Source organism: Podarcis vaucheri (genome assembly GCF_965113315.1).
Source record: "Podarcis vaucheri genome assembly, chromosome: 12".
In the NCBI taxonomy this organism is placed as follows: Eukaryota; Metazoa; Chordata; class Lepidosauria; order Squamata; family Lacertidae; genus Podarcis; species Podarcis vaucheri.
Genome location: NC_138750.1, coordinates 40,601,718 through 40,622,711, shown reverse-complemented (window position 1 = coordinate 40,622,711; position 20,994 = coordinate 40,601,718). Strand labels below are relative to the sequence as shown.

At 41.9% G+C, this 20,994-nt stretch overlaps 1 long non-coding RNA gene across 6 annotated transcripts in view; it reads left to right on the top strand.

Moving 5' to 3' along the window:
* The window catches only part of LOC309515654, a 97,647-nt gene that overhangs the window by 36,744 nt on the left and 39,909 nt on the right, over positions 1-20,994 (top strand). For all 6 annotated transcript variants that reach the window (XR_014212590.1, XR_014212591.1, XR_014212592.1 and 3 more), the window contains one exon: positions 18,190-18,261. This is a non-coding gene — a long non-coding RNA (uncharacterized lncRNA). The remainder of the gene's footprint in view (positions 1-18,189; positions 18,262-20,994) is intronic.

Below are 20,994 nucleotides of genomic sequence, written 5' to 3'. Positions count from 1 at the left end.
ATGCACAGAGGAGGCATGACATTTAGCAAGTGATAGATACTCACTCCTCCCCATTTTTGCTTATGTTGCACTGGCAGCAGGACCGATTTATATTAACTAAAGCTGACTAACTACTGAAGAGAAAGTATCTTGGGAACATTCATATCATAAATGAAGTTGTTTCAGCCATTCCTGACCCAATGCTAATCACACATGTTGCTGTTTAGTCGTTTAGTCGTGTCCGGCTCTTCATGACCCCATGGACCAGAGCACGCCAGGCACTTCTGTCTTCCACTGCCTCCCACAGTTTGATCAAACTCATGCTGGTAGCTTCGAGAACACTGTCCAACCATCTCGTCCTCTGTCATCCCCTTCTCCTTGTTCCCTCAATCTTTCCCAACACCCACACATACTCAACAACTAAAACCATTACTCCACACTGGAGGGTGGATTTTCATTTTGCATGCAAAACTCCCTGTAAGAAATGCATGTGCTGTTTAATACTCGCTTGAGGTTTAGGAATCTCTAGAAAATCCAATGGCTCGTGAATAAAAAATCACATGGGAAAGCTAATAGGAAAACAGGACATCTCTTAGGGAAAGGGATAACTTTACTCCTATAGCTTCACTCCTATTGCATCCAATGTCAGGAGGGGGTGGGGGGTGGGTTAGATTTGTCACCCAACCATTTGTCTCAAACGTTACTCTCAAACCCACTGCTTACTATCTCTGCCACATAACTCCCAACTGCAATTCTAAAACCCTAACCTAAAACACTGGCATTGTCTTTTCAAACTAACTCTCAGTTAAGGGAGGGAAGGAGTAAGCCCACTCATTTGCAAATGAAAGTTGCCCTTGATCCTAAACATTCATTACCCCCAGACTATCAGCTCATGTAAGAGGCTAGTCCTGGCTTAATTAGCTTTTGATGCATGTTGATTCCAGAGGGCTTGAGGCATCTAGTACACAGTTCAAATACACACATGAGTCTAGCAACCAGTTTTAATTAGAATTTAATTTAATTCTAACACTAGCTGGATCTGGAATTTAGGGTGTCTTGCACCCGCAAACAGTATTTTAATGCTTGTGTAATTGGATTTTATACTTGTAAACTGCTTAGAAGGCTATTTAATAATGCTGCTGCTGCTGCCGCCTCTGTTAGTGGTGGTAGAAGCTCTGTTGGCATATTCTTCACCAGAAACTGCAAAGCTAAATACTAACTTGGATGGCAAATAGTTTAAATAAGGACGGGTTTGCTTTGCAGTAATATTTCCAATGTTCTTGTTCTTTAGCACAGAAATATTAAACATTAAGGTGTTTGCATTTACCTTCATAGCTGTAACACTCTTCTCTTTTTTAGACAACTCAACCTTTTTTCCTTTTTAATAATAAAAATAATTATTCTTTCTCAATGTGACAAACATTTAGCTACCCAGAAATACACATACCATACTTTTCCGTCTATAAGACGCACCCTTGTATAAGACACTCCCTCTTTGGGGGGACTCCATTTTAAGAAAATGAGGGGAGATGGCCCAAAGTTGTTGAGTCTCCCCCCCAACACAGCTGTGGTCAGGAAACACTCCCAGATTGTTTCCCATGCACAGTGGCATGGGGGAAGTTGTGCTCCCGCCAGTCATCCGGTTTGCAGCAGCGCAACTTCCCCTTATGCCACCGCGCACGGGAAATGATCCAGGGAGTGCTTCCCACATACAGCAGCATCGGTGGGAGTTGTGCTCCTGCCAGCCATCTGGTTAGCAGGAGCGCAACCTCCTCTGATGCCACCACAAGCGGGAAATGACCCAGGGAGTGCCAGCCGCATCAGGGGAAGTTTCACTCCTGCCAACAAGCTGACTGGCAGAGTGCAGCTTCTCCCCCGCCCCCCATGCAGCTGCGGGCAAGAAACACCCCCCAGATCACTCCCTGCTCACTATGGCATTGGGGGAAGCTGCGCTCCCACCAACCGATGCCACTATCCGTGTATTGGACGACCCCAGTTTTTTGACATGATTTTTTAGTCAAAAAACCTCGTCTAATGCACAGAAAAATACGGTATTTCCAGTCACCTCAAAGCAAAACTGGTTCAGAGGGAAGGGATTGAATCAATCTCTTATTTCTCTGGTGGTAAGGAATAATATTTCTCCTTTGCCTCCTTTGTGTGCTGGTCCCGGGGGGAAGGTTACCATTATCGTAGTCAAAGATCAGTCCTGAGTCACTAGCCTGGAAACAGTTCACAAGGAGCGAGGCGAGGTCCGAAGCAGGAAGCCGGGCGGGGACAGGAACACTGGAACGTCAGAAGCAGGAAGCCGGGCGGGGAACAGGAACACTGGAAGGTCAGGTCTGGGTCCGGGCAGGAGCAGGTACTCAACGACGACGTTGCTCCCGCAACCTGGGACCGAGCTGACTGGCCTTTATCTTTTCTGAGGCCAGGGGCGGTCCTGGCCCCCAGGAGACCCCCCTCCCTGGCCTTAAGGTGAGCACTCCTCCTGGGAGAAACCAGTTCCCTTCGCCTCTCTGCCCTGAGCCTCTGCAGTTCAGGAGAGGCTGAAGGGTTACTGGACCCAGGGGGAGACTCACCTGTAGGCACTGAGTCCTCAACCACCTCCGGAGCCAGAGTGGATTCACCTGGTGCCTGCTCCTGAGGATCCGGCACAGGTGCAGACGCTTCAGACTCAAGGCCCTGCCCCAGTTCAGCCGGCCCTGGAGGCGGGGACTCCTGTGCAGGCTGGGATTCCTCCGGTTCAGCCTCTGAATTGGAATCCCAGGCCATCACACTTTGCCTCCTGTAGAGACTTGCTGACTGTGGTGTTTTCATTAAAATCCTAACAATTCTCTGTGTTGCTGTAACACAAGTGCAGGTCCCTGGATTCTTAAAAACTAAAAATTTTAAGCTTTCTGCTACCCTGCAGGTAGCTACCCTAGAAGGAAATGAATTTATTCTTCTCACTGGTCTCCTAAAACTTTTGCCATTTCTCTAAGCATTCTCAGAAGGCAGGAACCATTTTTCAAAAAGAGTCACGCAAACAAGCAAAAGGGCATGGCCGTGGATACTGCATCTATATTAGAAAACTGCTCTGCTGTAATGAAATCAGGAAAATTAAATGGAAGGGTGGATCAAAATCATTATAATCTACGCTAGCCTAATCATGTCAAAAATAAAAATAAAATGATATCTGTTTATCTGTTACCTCAGTCAAAATTCCTATTTTGGAAGCCAGCAAAGTAAAGAGCAGGGATAGGGAAACTCTGGACTTCCAGATGTTGTTGGACTACAACTCCTATCATCCCTGACTATTGGCCATGATATCTTGGGCTGATGGGATTTGTAGTCCAATAATCAGGGATTACATAGGACCAGGGAGACTCTGGTTCAAATTCCTGCCCAGCCTCTCTCCGCCCAACCTATCTCACAGTGTTGTGAGGATAAAAGTGTGGAGAGGGGAACCATGAGCTCCTCAAAGGATGGGTAGGATAAAAATAGAATAGAACAAAACATTTTGTCATAGGAATATAGTAGTTTGACTCACAAATTACATTTTTATATGTAAGCCTATATTTTAAATTAACTGCTACACATGTGAAGTGTGAATGTGACAAATATGTGGTACACTTATCAAGCAGCTATCATTGGGCAACAGCATAAAAATCTTACCTATTACCACTGCACAAGTGAATGAGCTGAAGATGGGTGAATCTGTCAACATTGTTTTTTCTCAGTTTCTCCTTTTTCCAATCAGATTTGGTTCACCCCATTGAAATATATGTCTGCATTTTCATTAATATCCATTAAAAGTCTGCCTGAAAATTCATGTTTTTTGGGGTTCATTTCTCTCAGTATTTGCATTTTGTATGAAATTTTGCCTAGAATATATGAATTTCTCAAGCCATTTCCCCCTAACGGAAGACATTTTTTGTATGTACCTTTCTCTAGTATAGATCTTTGTATACACTTTTGCAATAATGTATTTTTACACATGTTCCTTGATTGAAAGACTGCATTGCAAAGTTTGGAGAAATTAGAATTTAAAAGGAGAGCAGTGTTTAGATTTGTGTATTAGTTTGGGACCTGTACATTTGGTAGGTTCGCATTAAAATGCAGCTGCTGAGTATTAAGACATCATCCACGATCTGATACTAAACCAGAGATGGAAAAAAGGAAACCCCTTTGAAATATTCCTAAAGACTGGAAATCACAGAATAAGTGTGTTGTGGGTACAGAAAGCATAGTTAAATTATTTTGAGTACCGGTAAATTACAGGCTGTGAGGTATTTGCTTTGCTTTCCTCTGAATGCTGGTGCTGAAGGGTTGAATTCAAATGAAAACTGTAAATACAGCAACCTGAACAGTAACAGGGTAGCTGCTTTCTTTGCCAGAAATTTGTAGGAGGAAGTGTTTGCAGGGATAACTGATGTGTTTGTGTCATCACAGGCTTTGTGTCACCCTGTGTACAAAATGAGAGGGTGTCCCAGAATCCACTCTACTGTTTTAGAGGATTGTGGGGGCACTTTAAGAGCTTGCAAGAAGCAGCAAAAGAGTACGGGCTTAAGACGGTGCATTTGGTACCCATAGAGAAATCTCCTAATGGGCCACTCTTGGTGACATGATTAGGTCCATGAATATAGCCCATAGAATGTGGACTGCCATGAAACACAACTTAAAATGGGAGGCTCTCTCAACCATTTGTACAGCAGTTTCTGAACTTCCTGTGCTACAAGAGCCCTGTGTGACCTTTGGGCATGGTCACAAAAAACTAATTTGTAAAATAGCAACAACCACAGCAGCAACAACAAGAAGATGTGGATGTTGAGTAGTGTCACAAATAAGATAATCTCTCTACATTTTGTACTGTCGCTGGAGAACTGCCAAATCTGCCAGCCCTACTTGGTAACTGGTTATATAGTGCATTTTGGTATTCTTAAATCATGTGCCTGAACAAAAGAGAAGAGTGTTACATCCTCCCTTGAATTAGAAAATGCTATTTATAGAGGATTTCTGGAAGTTTTACTGCATGGCTCATTACTCAGGTGTCTTTGTAACAGGTCAGCAAAAACGTACATCTTGCACACACAAAATGCAGTCCTGCAGAAACTAACAAGATAGCGAGATACCATATTATAGCCATTTGGGGGCCATAAGAGGGAGGGAAGAGGATAGTTTGAGAAAAAGCTTTGACTGTCTTTGGAAATGATGATACTTCATAAGCCAATAATATATTTCCAGACCATCATCACACTTACGGTTTTGTGTGGGTGGGTGGGGGATTCCACAAAACATGTTTAGGAGTTTGATTCCTAGTCTGAAATACATCTTCCATATCCAAGAAGACTTCAGCATTCTTAAAAAGCAGATTCTAGGCAGCTATTGCATGCAAGAAGGTTTCTGTCAGAAAATGAAATTCTTACTCAAATGAGAACTAAACGCAACCTAGCTCAGGCAAAAATGTGAACAGATTTTTTGCGGGGAGGAGGATAAGAAGCCCTTCACTAAAAACATTAGGACCAACACACACACACACACACACACACACACACACACACACTGCTTTTAAAGTATTAAAGATACATTTAAAAATCAGATAAGGGGGATAAGGAAATTGCAGGAAAGCTTTGCAAAAAATAAATCATTGCATCTGTACTCGCAGCAGAAGATGTAGGGAAGCTACAAGGACTCCCACAACTGAAGGCATTTTTGTTCTGACAAGCTTTCGCAGTGTGTGGAAAGTAGACAGAGAAGTCCCCCCCACCCCATAACACTAGGATTTGGGGTCATCTGATGAAACTGAATGGAGGAAAATTCAGGAGAGACACACAGCGCGTATTTGAAGCAGTAATTTGCTGCCATAAAGGTCCTGCTGGATCATATCAAAGACTCATTTAGTACAGCATCCTGTCCTCACGGCTAGCTTGATGGTTATGGAAAGTCTACATGGCAGACTGAGTGAAATAGCGCTCTCCCCACTTGCAATGTGGTGAAGACTGCAAATTTAGATGGCCTTGGGCTGATCCAGAAGGCACCCTCTTATGTTCTTATGAAACTTTACTATATAGCCTTACGTTTGCTAAACAGCTTTCATTAGAAAAAGTCTACTCCTTTCAGTAGGCTGGTGAAATTAGTTAATTGGCCTTTTGCTACAAACTTCGTAGTGACTGGAATTTTTGAGTCAGGCAAAGCTACGGTTTAAGAGAAAGTGAAGCAACCTTGGCAACAATTAAGCTTTCTATTCAAAGCAGATAAGGTAATGGCCAGATGGGGGAAAAGAGAGGTGCAATAAAACTAAGAGGGTTAACTTCTGAATATTCATTGTTCTTCCCAATCAAATGAAATATCGCACAATGTACAGATTTGTAGACTAGCCTGGTGTTAAGACAAGAATGTTAAAACAGCTTTCAATCTTCTCCTGCGGCAACAGCACATGTGAGAGGGGAAATCGTTATTTCCATGGACTTTTTGATTCAGCATGCATGTATATATTTAATTTCAGAGATGATATCATAACTCCATTTTCCAGTCATCTCATGATAAAGTGGCACACTGAAGTCTTTATTCTCCCTCCAGAAAAGTGTTATTAAAGTTGAAGGACACATTCCAGAAAAGGAAATAAAAGCCCTAAAGCAGGGCTTCCCAAACATGGTTCACCAGCTGTTGTTGAACTACAACTTCCTTCATCCCTGACCACCGGTCCTGTTAGCCAGGAATAATGGAACTTATACTCCACAAACAGCTGGAGACCCAGGTTTGGGAAATCCCGCCCTAAAGGATGGTTTGAAGTAGGGAAGTGGGAGAGGGGTGTCCTGAGGAGAGAGCTGAGGGCTAGATGGAAAGGGCTGGAAGGCTATATTCAGCCCCCAGGTCTAAGGTCCCTCATCTAAGAGAAATCATATCTCAAATCTGCAATAGTTAATCATTGAGAAAACCCAGCATCTTACACTACTAGCGCTTGATCTGAGCTAGTGCTGTTTAATGTTTAAAGCCCAACAGTGAACTGCAAATGGTGTTTAATGAATTTTTAAAATTAGTTTTGATCATCTGCAAAGGCCTTTAGTGCAGGCTGGTGCAGATGCTAAACTCAGGGAAGACTGGACTATGGGAGACCAGACCTCAGCTATCATCATCGCTTGGTCTCTAAGCCATAGCTCAGTTTTGCACTTAAGATTGAGAAGTGCAGATTTGCTTCCAAATACCTCTAGGCTTCCAACGTGAGCACAGAAGATGCAAAGATTTGGAGCCACCGAATTTCCTTAAATAGAACAACTGACCTAGTATTGGTCCCGAAAATGAAATTTTCAGGTGTCTGAATGCAAAGAGAAAACTAAGTACATCTGCATTCTTGATTATAAAATATGTCAATTGTCAAAGTTATAGGAAAGAAATAAAGAGCACTACAACCCCTACATAAGACGTTTACAACTGTACTCAGTTTTTGGATATATTATTTTCTAGGCTTCTTCCATTATCATGTTCCTCTGACTCAGCATTTTAAAGAGATTGGAATGTAATGAACTTTTGATGAACTAAGATATGGGTGGTTACCTCTAATGAATCATTGAGACAGAAGTTCCTTTCAATGAGAAGCTATTTGTACTAGAAAAAATGAATCAAGTTAAAGTTTTAATTGTTATTTCTCTCTTCCTTTTTCTCAAAAAAAAGAAAAAGAAGTATAAACCAATCAAGACAGAATTTAGAAAAAGAAAGTTTGACTTAGACTTTGCTAGTAATACTGCAAAAACATCCAGAATGTAAACACCATAGGATGGATCCAGACTGAATTAAGTACTGTTGAAATCCATTGAATCAGTTAGGTGTGGCTTAAATCTTACTGGCTTATTTGGGAAATGAATCCTGCCTACTTAATCTGGACCCAGCCTAAGTATTATTATTTTTCAGATGTGCAATTTGTAATGAAATTGAACTGAAACACCTGCAATGCTATTCTATAAAAAGAGGTGCCAGAACTTACCATGTTAGGCACCCTTGTAAGGGCAATGGTGCTGGAACTGAGTTCCAGTGAGTTCTGAATGAGAAAAAGCCCTGCACTTAAGTAAATTCAACTGAGATGAACACTACACCATTCACGATCATCACCACCCCCACCCACCTTGTCTTGAGATTACTGGGCCAATGTGAAAAGCCACAGAGAAGCTGTTTCTACACCAACTGGAGTTTAATCCCTGGTCACAATCTGCTATTCTAGTACAGACTAGTATATCAAATGCATCCATGAACACATTTCTAATGGAGGGAATCCAGAAAATTGCAGACAGAGTTATGCCCATGCAATGGATCTTTTTCACCTTCTCCATTCCACTGTATCCCAGTACATCTCCTAAAAAGCCATTCTCAAGGGTCAAGGGATCCCCTACAGCAGTGTTCTTCAATCGTGGGTCCCCAGATGTTGTTGGGCTACCATTTCCACCATCCATGGCCTTTGGCTAAATTGGAGTTGTCATTCCACAAAATCTGGGGACCCAAGGCTGAAGACAACAGATGGAAGGAAGCAGAACTAGGAAGCTTCAGCTGGAGAGGGAATGCGGAGGCCCCACATGTACAAAAATGAAGGGCCTTCTCTGAGCCCTGCCCAATGTCAGGAATTAGCAATCCCATTTATTGACAGATTTAAGCCCTATTTGAGTGTTGTCCAACCCCTTGTTGAACATGGGCGCAAGAAGCAGGGCTATATTGAATGGCTCTGTCCTGGACGTTGCACATGGTGTGTCTTGGTGTCTGCTTCTACAGCCATCATCCCTCAAGGGGGCCTCATGTTCATGCTGTGTGTGTAGACATCAGGGAGTAGCACACAACAGCAGGGTTGAAGCTACTCGGCTCCTCACTCCTTTGTTGTTTAGTCTTACCTTCTGCGCATCTACCGCCTCAGCAATCTTGTCATATTTGTGTTCCTTGTTGTTTTACATTCTTGGAGGCTCAGCTCTTTCTTTCAGAGTCCAGGTGTTCGGAAGTGTGCCATAGGACTAACAATCACTTTCTTTGTTATAGTTATTGCAAAAGAAAAAGATGTCGGTGTTTGATTAGTGAACCTCTGGAAGATTATTACTGGATTTATTTTACCTCTGGGGAAATACTGGTGTGTTCATTTTCCACCGTGTTCATTCTTCACGACATCTTTTGTGTGTTTTTTTTAAAAAAATATGCAGCTATCCACAAGCTAGGCATTTTTTGAACTTGAGCAAAGGAAAAATGAGTGCCTCCCAGCTGCTCTAACTGTAAACGTAACAAAAATAATTAAAGGTAATTAAGTGTCATGTGTGTGCAGAGATTGAGGGGGTAGCTAGCAAGCAACTAAAGCGATTTTGCAAGTAGACAGATCTTATCTATCAGTGCTCATGGCTAAAGGGAGAAGAGAGGAAAAGAAAGGAGAAATTATGTGCCTTTCGCTATTGAGGTACAGAAGTGGCTGACATGCACACATAGTAGCCCTTTTTGTTTTCAGCAGGAGGCAAGCATGGAATGATTACAGTGGTGCCTCGCAAGACGAAAAGAATCCGTTCTGTGATTCTCTTCGTCTAGCGGTTTTTTCATCTTGCGAAGCAAGCCCATTGACGGATTAGCGGATTAGCGCTATTAGCGGCTTTTAGCGGCTTTTAGCGGCTTTTAGCGGCTTATCTGCTGATCGGATCAGCTGATAAGCGGCTTAGCGGCTTAGAAAAAGGGGGGAGGGGAAAAAACCAGCAGGAACTCGCAAGACATTGTCGTCTTGCGAAGCAAGCCCATAGGAAATTCGTTTTGTGAAGCACCTCCAAAACGGAAAACTCTTTCGTCTAGCGAGTTTTCCGTCTTGCGAGGCATTCGTCTTGCGGGGCACCACTGTACTTTTCCCCCAGTTCATATTAAGTGTGGTTCAGGCTGGAGGAACCTGGATTCAAGCCACGTCTTTCAGTATGTGGCTTTGATTACATCAAACTTTTGCACTTGTTTTTCAAAAGGTTGCACACATATGATAATAATAATCTATCTCTTGGGGGTTTTTTGTTTTTTTGTTTTTTAAATGTAGCCTGCCTTACCACTGTCCAAGGCACCTTTCATAAGAATTAAAATCACAGTATTAAATGCAATAAAAACAATACTGAAATTAAAACTAAAATGGCAGTGCCCTCCACATTCAGGACTATCAGGACATAGCTGACCTCCCATGGTATGTTTGTCAGGGGAAGGCAGGACTGCCTCTCTCCTTTTGACAGCCATTTTGTGTTACGACATGCACCTCCATAGCAGCAGCTATTTTGTGACTGGCAGCTCCAGCACTCTCTCAAAACTGTAAAATGTGCCTGCTGATCTGAAAAGGTTGGCGACTCCTGGTGTAGGGTGTGGCACGAACAAACATTTCACCTACCATCTCAGAGAACAAGGCTTTCAACCAATTCCTTTGTGAGAAAAGAAACCTTTCCTTTCCCTCAGTTCTCAAGCTCTTGAGGAAGGGGGGACTGGCACAAAATGCTTGCTGCTGATAATTGTGTGCAGAAAGAAGGCCTCATGACCCAGCGAACATAAGGCAACTGGCCCTCTGCCCTTTTGTTATTTAAAGCTATATTCTAGTGGAGGAAAAACCAGGCTGATAGAAATCAAATTCATTAAGATTCTGTGTCACTGAAATCTTGTCTAGTGATGGCTTTAAATTCTTTTCAGTTTTATCCCCTAAAGACCATTTGGAATGTGACCCTGGCGGCCCACACTTGTCTTCTTCAATCAGGCCCACCTTTCTTGTTATCTGCCACCTGTAGGGGTCTGGCTAAAGTCAAAGTCATTATTTCTGGATCTGAACGTCCTCATGTGGAAAACACGGGGGGGGGGGGAGAGAGAGAGAGACTTCTTTTGCTATTACATGAAGTCGAGCAATACAGGGGATGGGGCATGTTTGTATATCTTTAAAGAGATTGTATTGCAGATATATAAATATAAACATGATTTGGGGGTTCTGTTAGTTAAAGAAAAACAGAGGACAAAAGCTTGAATACTGAGGAGCATATTTATTATATCCAATTCTTTTAAGGAGGATTGCGGTTGCCGGCTAATAGTATCTCCTCCTTGCCCTCACATCAGCCTCATTGCAACCCTAAAGTTGGACTGAAGCCCAGGTGAAGGAAAGGCCATATCTCAGTGATAGCGTATCGGCTTTGTCACCCAGTGCTGACAATACTGAGCTACCTATATGGACTTAATGGTCTGATTCAGTATAAGGCAGCTTCCTGTTTCCAGTTAAACGACCCCATTATGGAGACCATGAGGACTTTAAACTTAATTTACCATCTGGCTGTTCACTGTGAGAACAAGATCCTGGACTAAATGGGCCACTGGACTCAACCCAGAAGTCTATTCTTATGTTCTTATGAGTTAAGAAGGAACTTATTTCAAAGGTTCTAACACCACACTTAATGCTGAGGTTGAGAAGATAGGTGATAGGCAGACAACCCAAGAGATTTTTTGGTTCCAGCATTCAAAATAGAAACTATGCAAGCTAATATAACTGTCTGGAGTGTAACTGCATCCTATTGAAGTATGGGATGGAGCCTGTGGAGATCATGCGAATAAGGGCTATGAACTCTGCTCAGGTTGGGTTCCTTCCACACACACTGCAACAGTCGCGAGGCTCAAGTGCGTCTCTGCATGTTTATTCTGCATAGGGTAGGTTGGGATGGGGAATCAGTGGCCCTCTGGAAGTTGCTAGACTACAATTCCCATCAGCCTTAACCATTGATGATGCTGGCTGGGACTGATGGGAGCTGGAATCCAACAACATCTGGAGGGTCACAGTTTCCACATCCCTTGGACAGATAAAGGAAAAGATTGTGCACAAATATTTTGTAATCTCAGTTGTTAAGAGACGTCTATTCCCCTCACAAAGCTATGATTCCCAGAGTGTTTTTAATAAATCCCTTTTCCCATAGAACTCAGGTATTTTACTGCTTTAAATGCATAGTGCAGATTGGGCTACAACCAATAACTCATACAGTGCAGTATATGAAATAAGGATTTTATTTAAAAACGTACTTGTTTATTTTTTAATCATTTCCCCCCTGCAACATAAAAAGAAACTCCCAAATGAAAATCAAATGTCTTTATCTTTAATACGGTCAGTGACCAGGAAGCAATTTATAAAATATGACATTAAGAGTAGTATTGTGCTACAAGTAGCAGTAAAAATATGGCCAATTCTCAGAATTGGTGCTTATATTTATGACCATGTTTCGAGTTTTAAGTTTTTAAAATTCAATTCAGGAGTCGCTACTGTTTATTATCGTTCTTTCAATGTTTACAGTTTGAACTCCTTTGTAGACATCATTGCTCGTCTTATTCTTGTTGCAATGTAACAGTACTTTGCCACGGACCTGTTAATTTCGGGCTCTTTGTCAGCTAAGAGGTGTCTGATATAGGTGTCGTCTGTACTACGAGGTATTTTCCTCAGAATTGGTTCGATCAGCTCTTTTCTTGAGTCTCGATATAATGGGCAGTATAAGATGACATGCCCAATGGTTTCGATTTCATTGCTGTTACAGGGACATAATCTTTGTTCGATCGGTATTTTATTGTATCTTCCCTCTAGAAGAGCTGAAGGGAGAGCGTTAAAGCAGGCCCTGGAAAATGCCCATCGGTGTTTAGCGTTGTCTAGAACTTTGAGATAGTTCGCTAGATTGGGCCTTTGGGAATTGTATAGAAGTTTATAAGTTATCGGAAGTTGGTTAAAGTCATTTTGGGTTTCAATGTCCCTGAGTCTTTCTTTGATTATGTTCTTGGCCCTTCCCCCTTCTAAACTTAATAAATACTCTGGGGAGAGACCATATGTGGCCAGTTTTCTGAGAATGCCCTTCAACCAGCTAGATTGGAATTTGTCAAGAAGCATCAGGGAAAGTAGTCCAACCGGCGAGTTGTTAAGTCTTAGCCAAGTGCATAAGGTTCTTATCCATACTTTGGCTTTAATGCTGTATAAGCCCGCTTCCAGTCGTAGGGCGGCGTTTGGGACACATTTAGGTGTTTGCAGGAGTGATCTAAGGAAACCTGATTGTATCTTCTCATATGGGTCTAGATTAAAGAGGGAGACGAGTGGTGCGCCGTATAGGATTTGTGCTGTTGGTTTTGCAACGAATAGTTTAATTGTAGCAGGAATGAAATTTCCTCCCATTGTACGATGGAATCTTAGGATTGCCGTTGTACTTTTTTGAGCTGTAAAGGAGCTGTAGTTTATGTGGGCAGTCTTCTTCCTTGATGCTTGGAATATCACTCCTAGATATTTAAAGCATGTCACTTGTTCAATCTCCTGATTGTCTAAATTCCATCTGTATATTTTCCTTTTGTTAGAGAAAACCATGATTTTTGTTTTTTGGTAGTTCACTGCTAGTTTCTCTTCTCTACAATATTGGGATAAGCTGTTAAGAGCTCTTTTGAGGTCCATCTGAGTCTGGGACAATATAACCGCATCGTCTGCATAGAGTAGGATAGGCAGTTTTTTGTCTGCTAATTTTGGGGCGTGTGTATCCGCTCCTTGTAGGTGGTCTATTGGGGAGTTTATATAGATGTTGAACAAAAAGGGGGCCAAAATCCCAAATGAAATTTATCTGCTTCCATTTTAGTTAATACTTAAAGCACTTTGGCAAAATAATTTATCCATTAATAATCACTGATACTTGAATATAAGATTGGCATTGATCCGGATCCTGCTTTTAAGGACATTTACCGTAGCAAAAGGCATTACTACTGCAGTGAGTCCCAACAGCATGCAATGATTCCCTATCAGGAGACATTAAATCATAAATTAATATGGGTCATCTGCAAATCCATCTGCTGCTGAGGAACTAAAGAGAGGCATTTGCAAAAGGCTTTAGATTTAACTGTGTAGAATTTCTAAAGATTTACAAAGGCAGAAATGGCAATTTAGTACTTTGACCTTTTTTGGTGTGGGTCTCTGAGACTTTTTAAATCAATATTATCACTAATCCCAGAAGCAGCACAATATTTTGTTTCTACCTTTTCCAGTTTGAGTAGCATGGAATTCCAACCACAAATAAATGACATTTAAGTTTTAAAAATAATATTGTAAAACAAAATGAAACACACCCAAAAACTTTCTTAAATGGGGTGCAGGGGAGATAATGTTTAAAGCTCAGTACTCCTTTTTCTTATTTCTTAATTCAGATCTCCACAAAAGTCAGGCATGGAACTGCAAAATTTGAAAGGTACAAAAAAAAATGCCTCAAGGCCTCCAACTGACAAGCAGCCCATTTTTTAAATTATTTCGTTATCTTCATACCTTTATAGCCTACCTTTCCCCAACTGTAGAACGACATCATGCATTTGTTCTTACATGGTGACTTGCTGGATACCAAAAAAAATCCATATAATATCAACTTTAGATTAGCCTTTGTGATTTGAAATCATTTTTATGGTTATATAAATAGGCTAGAGAACACAGTCTTCACTTTTATCTGTGCATCTAATTGGTAAAAAAATAAAGGACATGTTTTTAAAATTATGTTTTCCTATCACAATACCAACTTCTTCTGGCTTGCAATAATTAAACAGATAAATTTCATTATTCAACGCACACTAGCAAACAGAGTTTTGTGGGGGAATGTATGGGGGATATCAAGGGACATGCTAATTCAGTGGTCCAGGTAATTACTGACAGGGAATGCTATAGTAAAAACATCAGAGTGGTTTACAACAAACCCTGAACCCTTCTTTTTTATTATTTCGGGATACAGATGATAGCATAAATATTTTCCCTGCATGCTATAGGGACAACGAGGGGGGGGATTTACCTCTGAGGATATCTGTAATATCCATGGGTATATACCGGTAAATCCTAGGAAATTTAAGGGGTGGTTCACAAGCCATTTATATTGATATAGTTTTAAAGAAATCAATAGGCTCTAGGTAGCAAAACAGGCCTAACTGCTATTTTAGTAGAATACTAAATGTCTGCATCATTCTTCGACACAGTACATGCCAGATTCACTGGAACCAATATGGTGTCATGGCTCTACTATTATTTCCGTTCAGTTATGAAATCCAGTGGGTGGCCTTGGGCAAGTTACAGTTGCTCAATCTAGCCTCCTTCACAGAGTTCAGATAGGAAGGGTAGGGTGCATAGAAGAGAAGTAATATTTCCTTCCCAAATGTCGGTTTTATGACTTGGTGCTCAAGTGTCAATATTAAAACAGATACTCTTGGGGGAAGCAAGCTTGTAGTTAGTGGTGTCTAAGGTAGAACTGTAGCTGTTTCTGAAATACATGTCCATCACTTGTTGACTGATGGAACCTTATATAAATACTCATGACATACAAGCCCAGAAGCATCATAGGAACCTCTTTGGAGTATGCCCAGCCCAGCCCAGATGTGCACATGGAGTGTGAGTCATGTCTAAGGACCACATGCATGTCAAGGGCCCACATATGTCAGCAACACAGCAAGCATCATTGAAATGGAACTTTAGCATCAAATTGTGGTACCCAGAACTGGACACAGTACTCCGGATGTGGTCTGACCAAGGCAGAATAGAGTCGGACTATTACTTCCCTTGACACTATACTTCTGTTGATGCAGCCTAGAATAGCATTAGCTTTGTTTTGCTGCTGCATCACACTCATGTTAAGCTTGTGGTCTACTAAGACCCCTAGATCCTTTTGTTCTACTGGCAAGCCTGGTGGCCCCCATCTTGTATATGTGCATTCCTACCTAAGTGTAGAACCTTACATTCGTCCCTATTGAAATTCATATTGTTAGATTGGGCCAAGTTCTCTAATTTGTTAAGGTCATCTTGAATCCAAATTCTGTCTTCTAAGGTATTATCTACCCCCTCCCAGTTTGGTGTCATTTGCAAATTTGATGAGCCTCCCGTCTGTTCCTTCATCCAAGCCATCTTTAAAGACATTTAAATATCCTTTTCACATGTACTACTGGCAATCCAGGTGTTGTTTGTTTGCATGTTGCTTTTCTACAAGTTTGTGTTCAAAACAGCTCACAACATATCAATAAACAATAGGTATGCCAATCCAAAACAACAACAATAGAAACAATTGCAAATAACCATTGTCTCCATAAGTAAGCACATCATTAATATATAAATCAGCACAACTTTGTAGGGGGAGGGGAATGCAAATTACCCAGTCCAACATCTTAAAACTATAATACAAGGCCCAATAGGTTTGAGTCTTCATCCTATAATGTTTTGGTCCTGAAATTTGTGAAAGTGGTTCAGCAAGCTTTTAGGACTTTGCTGATGATTCACATACTAGAATGAGCACAATTTAAGTAATTGCAATGAAATCAATTACCTATTCATTAAATACTGAAATTATATTTGTTTGCTCTCTCCGGTTTTCCTGAAGATCCTTAAACAACTCTGTCTTGGAAACATAAACTGTAATTTGGCCTCCAGAGGAAAAAAGGGGGGGAGGCTAATCCCTCAGCACAATGTAAAATGCTTAAGCAGATGTTTATGAAAATCTGTGTCCTTGGGCCATGTATAGATTTGCTATGCTACAGTTGTCATCATAAGCTACTAAAAAAATTGCAAAGCTGCATTAAAGATTACCAAAGTTAAAATCCTAGAATCAGAGAACTAGATGACCCGAAAGTCCCATTGTGTCTAAACCTTTCCTGCATGGCAGCACTACCCAACTGGCAGGAGCACTGTTTACAGTAGGTGGTATGTGGGAGGCAGTGTGTCGCCTCCAGAATTTCAAACCACAGATCACCTATTATTTTGGACTAGTTCATTAACTCTACAGTCTACATATTCCCCCAAGAAGCCCTGTGTATTAGCAAAACGATTGACCAAATCAGCCAAAATGATTTACCTCTTTGTGGTCATTCTCTAGTTGAGATTCCATTATAAACAGAGAACCAATGCCATGGGCTCACTTTTTTAAAAACATATGTGCAAAAACAACAAGGAGTCTTGTGACACTTTAAAAATTAAAAATGTGTTGTGATGTAAGCTTTTGTGGACTACAGGTCACTTCACACATACATGATTTTGCTTGTGTGTGCATTGTGTGTGTGTGTGTGTGTGTGTGTGTGGTGAATTATAAACAGTGAGGTCAGAAAGATATGACATGTACAGGTGGTGATAAATCACCTTACTAACGGTGGCCATTCACAAAAAAACTAGGTGCTAACACACATCCTGGCACTGGTAAGCAAACATGATAAAAATCAGTTGTGCCAACTGAGTCCACAAGTGGTAGCACTGAACCTCTTGATGTATCCAGTGGTTTTATGTTGTACCCTCCTCTGAAGTTCCTTTGATTAAGGATGGCCAATTACAAAGTGTCCTGGGAGGCTGAAGTATTCCCCACGGGCCACGTCCAACGACAGATTTGTTTCCATTATTCTTTTCCATGTAGAATGCAGAAGGGCAGTGATGGTGGGTGATCACTTATGTCCCTTTGGAAGATGAGCTGGTAAATGAACCACTGGTGGGGTGGATGACATTACCGGGTCCTGTAATACTGCTGTGGATGGAGTTGGTGGCATCAGTCTGCCCCAGGGTCTGCTCCCTGTGTAGATATCCCTGTCATTGTTGCTGAGTAGCTGTTTTAAGCAGTGGTGGCTGGTGCCCATTGGGAATGATGGGGTGGAAGGCAGGAAACCTAACAGTAGGTGGAGCTAGAGCCAATGAGAGGAAGAGTTTGGAAATTCTAGCTTTGTCCCCATTCTACAAGTGCAATACTGAGGAGGAAGAGGAGGAAGCTGACTGGTTATAGAAGAAAGAAGGCAGGCAGGTGTAGGTTGATTAAGGACAGGTGGAGGTTGTTGGAGCAGCCCCAATGTACCAACCTCCACTGGTTTTAGGTTGTGTGAAGCTCTTTGTAAGCAACTACAGGCCTTCCATCCAAGGCTTGGAAGAGGGAAATGTAATTGTCTGGGATGGGCTGTAGAAAACTGAACATATAGTGATTTAGGGAATATAGTGTTTAGGGAAGTTTTTAATGTTTGATTTTTTGTGTTTTTAATATTCTGTTAGGAGCCACCCAGAGTGGCTGGGGAGGCCCGGCCAGATGGGCAGGTTATAAGGAAATAAGTAAGTAAGGAAGTAAGTAAGTAAGGAAGTAAGTAAGTAATAAACAAATAATCTAATTTTGACTTGTAATTGACAACAAGTAGTGTTCTGTCATTTTTCTCTCCTCTAATAGATTGTTTGTGAGAAGTAGACTGTACACCACAAAAGCATACGTCATAATAAATTTGTTTGTCTTTCAGGTGCCACCAGTCACTTTTGCTGCAAGACGCTATGTCGCTACCCCTTTTGGAAATGGTTACATATCTGTGCAGGTAAAATTATGTGGTCTGGATGCTTAAGTACATTGCAGAGTCCATTTAACTTTCTGAGTGTTACACTTCCGCAAATGTACTGCAGTTTTCATTACATCTGACTTGATTGGCAGGGTTTAGATAATTTGTTTTCTAATTAACATGGCTTTCTGCTTCATTCTGATTAGCTTCTAGCAGGTAGGTTCAGAGAACGCAGTTGGCGGTGACAGTGTTTTGCTCTCCATGGTAACTAACTTCCTGAGAGATGCTTAATTGCCTGATTGTCTGTTTCGGAAATGCTGCTGTTTTGGATGCTACCCTTGCATTCACTTAAACAGAAGAGCTCCTCTTAACCAGTTATACAGTGGTACCTCGGGTTACATACGCTTCAGGTTACATACGCTTCAGGTTACAGACTTCGCTAACCCAGAAATAGTACCTCGGGTTAAGAACTTTGCTTCAGGATAAGAACAGAAATCGTGCTCCGGTGGCGCGGCGGCAGCAGGAGGCCCCATTAGCTAAAGTGGTGCTTCAGGTTAAGAACAGTTTCAGGTTAAGAACGGACCTCCGGAATGAATTGAGTACTTAACCCGAGGTACCACTGTATAGAGAAGCAAAGGATAGTATAGCATGGGGTCTAAACTGCTGGTTGTTGGGCATGGTAGGTTGGTTTTATTTGTACTTATTTTATTTGTACTGTTTTTGCTGTTGTAAGCAGCATTAGGACCTCAGTAAGAAATCTAATAAACAATGACAGCTGCTTTTGACCCTCTGTGTGCATGTACGGATGCTGCTTACCAGAGCCGGTCCACCCACAAGGAAGGTTGGGGCAACAGGATCCAGAGCGACAGCAGATTCTGATGCAGATCTTTATTTCCCCCCTTGTTCCTGTTGTAGATCTTCACTCACCCCTTATTCCCTGGTTCAGGGGGGTGTTTTTGCGGTTCACTTCAGGTGCCAAAATATCTCAGGCCAGCCCTGCTACTACTATAGAATAGAAAGTGGAAGAGATGAACTCAACAAACTGTTGCACAGCACCTTGATCTCTGAGCATTTTGGGATTCCAGGCATTCTAGGCTCTTACCCAGGGTTCATGTTTCCTTTGGAATGAGGCACAATGGAGACTGTGGTGTCTTTATGATTTATAGTTTATTTATATGTACAACCTGTGCCAGGACGTGGGTGGCGCTGTGGGTTAAACCACAGAGCCTAGGACTTGCCGATCAGAAGGTCCGCGGTTCGAATCCCCACGACGGGGTGAGTTCCCGTTGCTTGGTCCCTGCTCCTGCCAACCTAGCAGTTCAAAAGCACATCAAAGTGCAAGTAGATAAATAGGTACCGCTCTGGCGGGAAGGTAAACGGCGTTTCCGTGTGCTGATCTGGTTCGCCAGAAGCGGCTTAGTCATGCTGGCCACATGACCCGGAAGCTGTACGCTGGCTCCCTTGGCCAATAAAGCGAGACGAGTGCCAGAACCCCAGAGTCGGTCACGACTGGACCTAATGGTCAGGGGTCCCTTTACCTTTACAACCTGTGCCTATGATGGAGGGGCTCACAGCATTAGCATGAAAGGTTCTTGCTTCTGCAGCTATCTGCAGCATGACTCTCTCGCTCTCTGGCTTCCCAGCCTGCAGCTTTGCTTCCAGCTTCCAGCTCACATACCTCAACTCTTAACTTTGCCTTTGTCTTTCTAACTACCAGTGAGTTGGGGGGGGGGGCATTTGTCTTCGTGGCATAGTCGTGTTTGATTTTCACTGTTGAAAGTAATTGTTTTCTGCATATCATTGGACAAACAGCACATTAAAAGGATCTGGAACATACATGCATAGAAACATACAAATCCTTCTTCAATTAAAGCTGCAATCTACCCCTCGGTGAGCTTCACACTCTGCTTCAAGAATTAAATTATGTTCTTCAATTAGCTGTATCTTTCTTTCTGCAGTTCTAGTTTCCACTCCATCAAAGAGCTAGTTTACTAAATCAATTTTAGACTCCATTAATTCCAACTTTCCTTTTTAGCAGACTCTTCTAGAGCTCGATCTTCTTGTAGTAGTATTCTAGTGTCAAACACAACTTAGTCTTTTTTAAAAAAAGTTTTACCAAATTTTAGCCTGCAGGCAGAAGTGTCCTAACGGATGCCTTGCTTCATTTCATCTGGTCACCTGTATTAGTAGAAACTTGCTACACCATCCTGATGTATATCAAAATATGTTGTTACAAAAGTATGTTTTTCATCATATCAAAGACGGCATGAGAAACGGGGTGAGGAAATTAAGTAATGCACCTAAGGCAGCTGTCAAGAATGGAGCTGGCAACTGGGTTGCAGATGAACTGATGAGAACTGGCTCAAAGTCTTTGTAAAAGCCATCAATAAGGATAGGATACTAACCTATGAATCCAAGTGACAGACAGACATAGAAGATATCCTGTTATTGCTACAGCCCAGTTAGTACGCAAGAACATTTGCTGATCTCTTAAAATGGACCACACATAAATATACATAATTGGATTTCACTACACTTATTGACAAAACATATGAAGAGACTCAGTTGAAAAGCGCTGTGAGTTCCAGAATACAAATGTTAATTCTCTGGCTTTTTATCTGTGATTCATCTGTAATTCACACAAACCCTGTTCTAGTCATTTAGCCTCCTCGCTTGATGCAGAACCCTGCAGATTATCACTCTCCAACTTGTGGAGGGCAATGCAGACAGTGGTGGAGAGTGGGTGGAGCTTGCTCTTCCTGCTCATGTGTT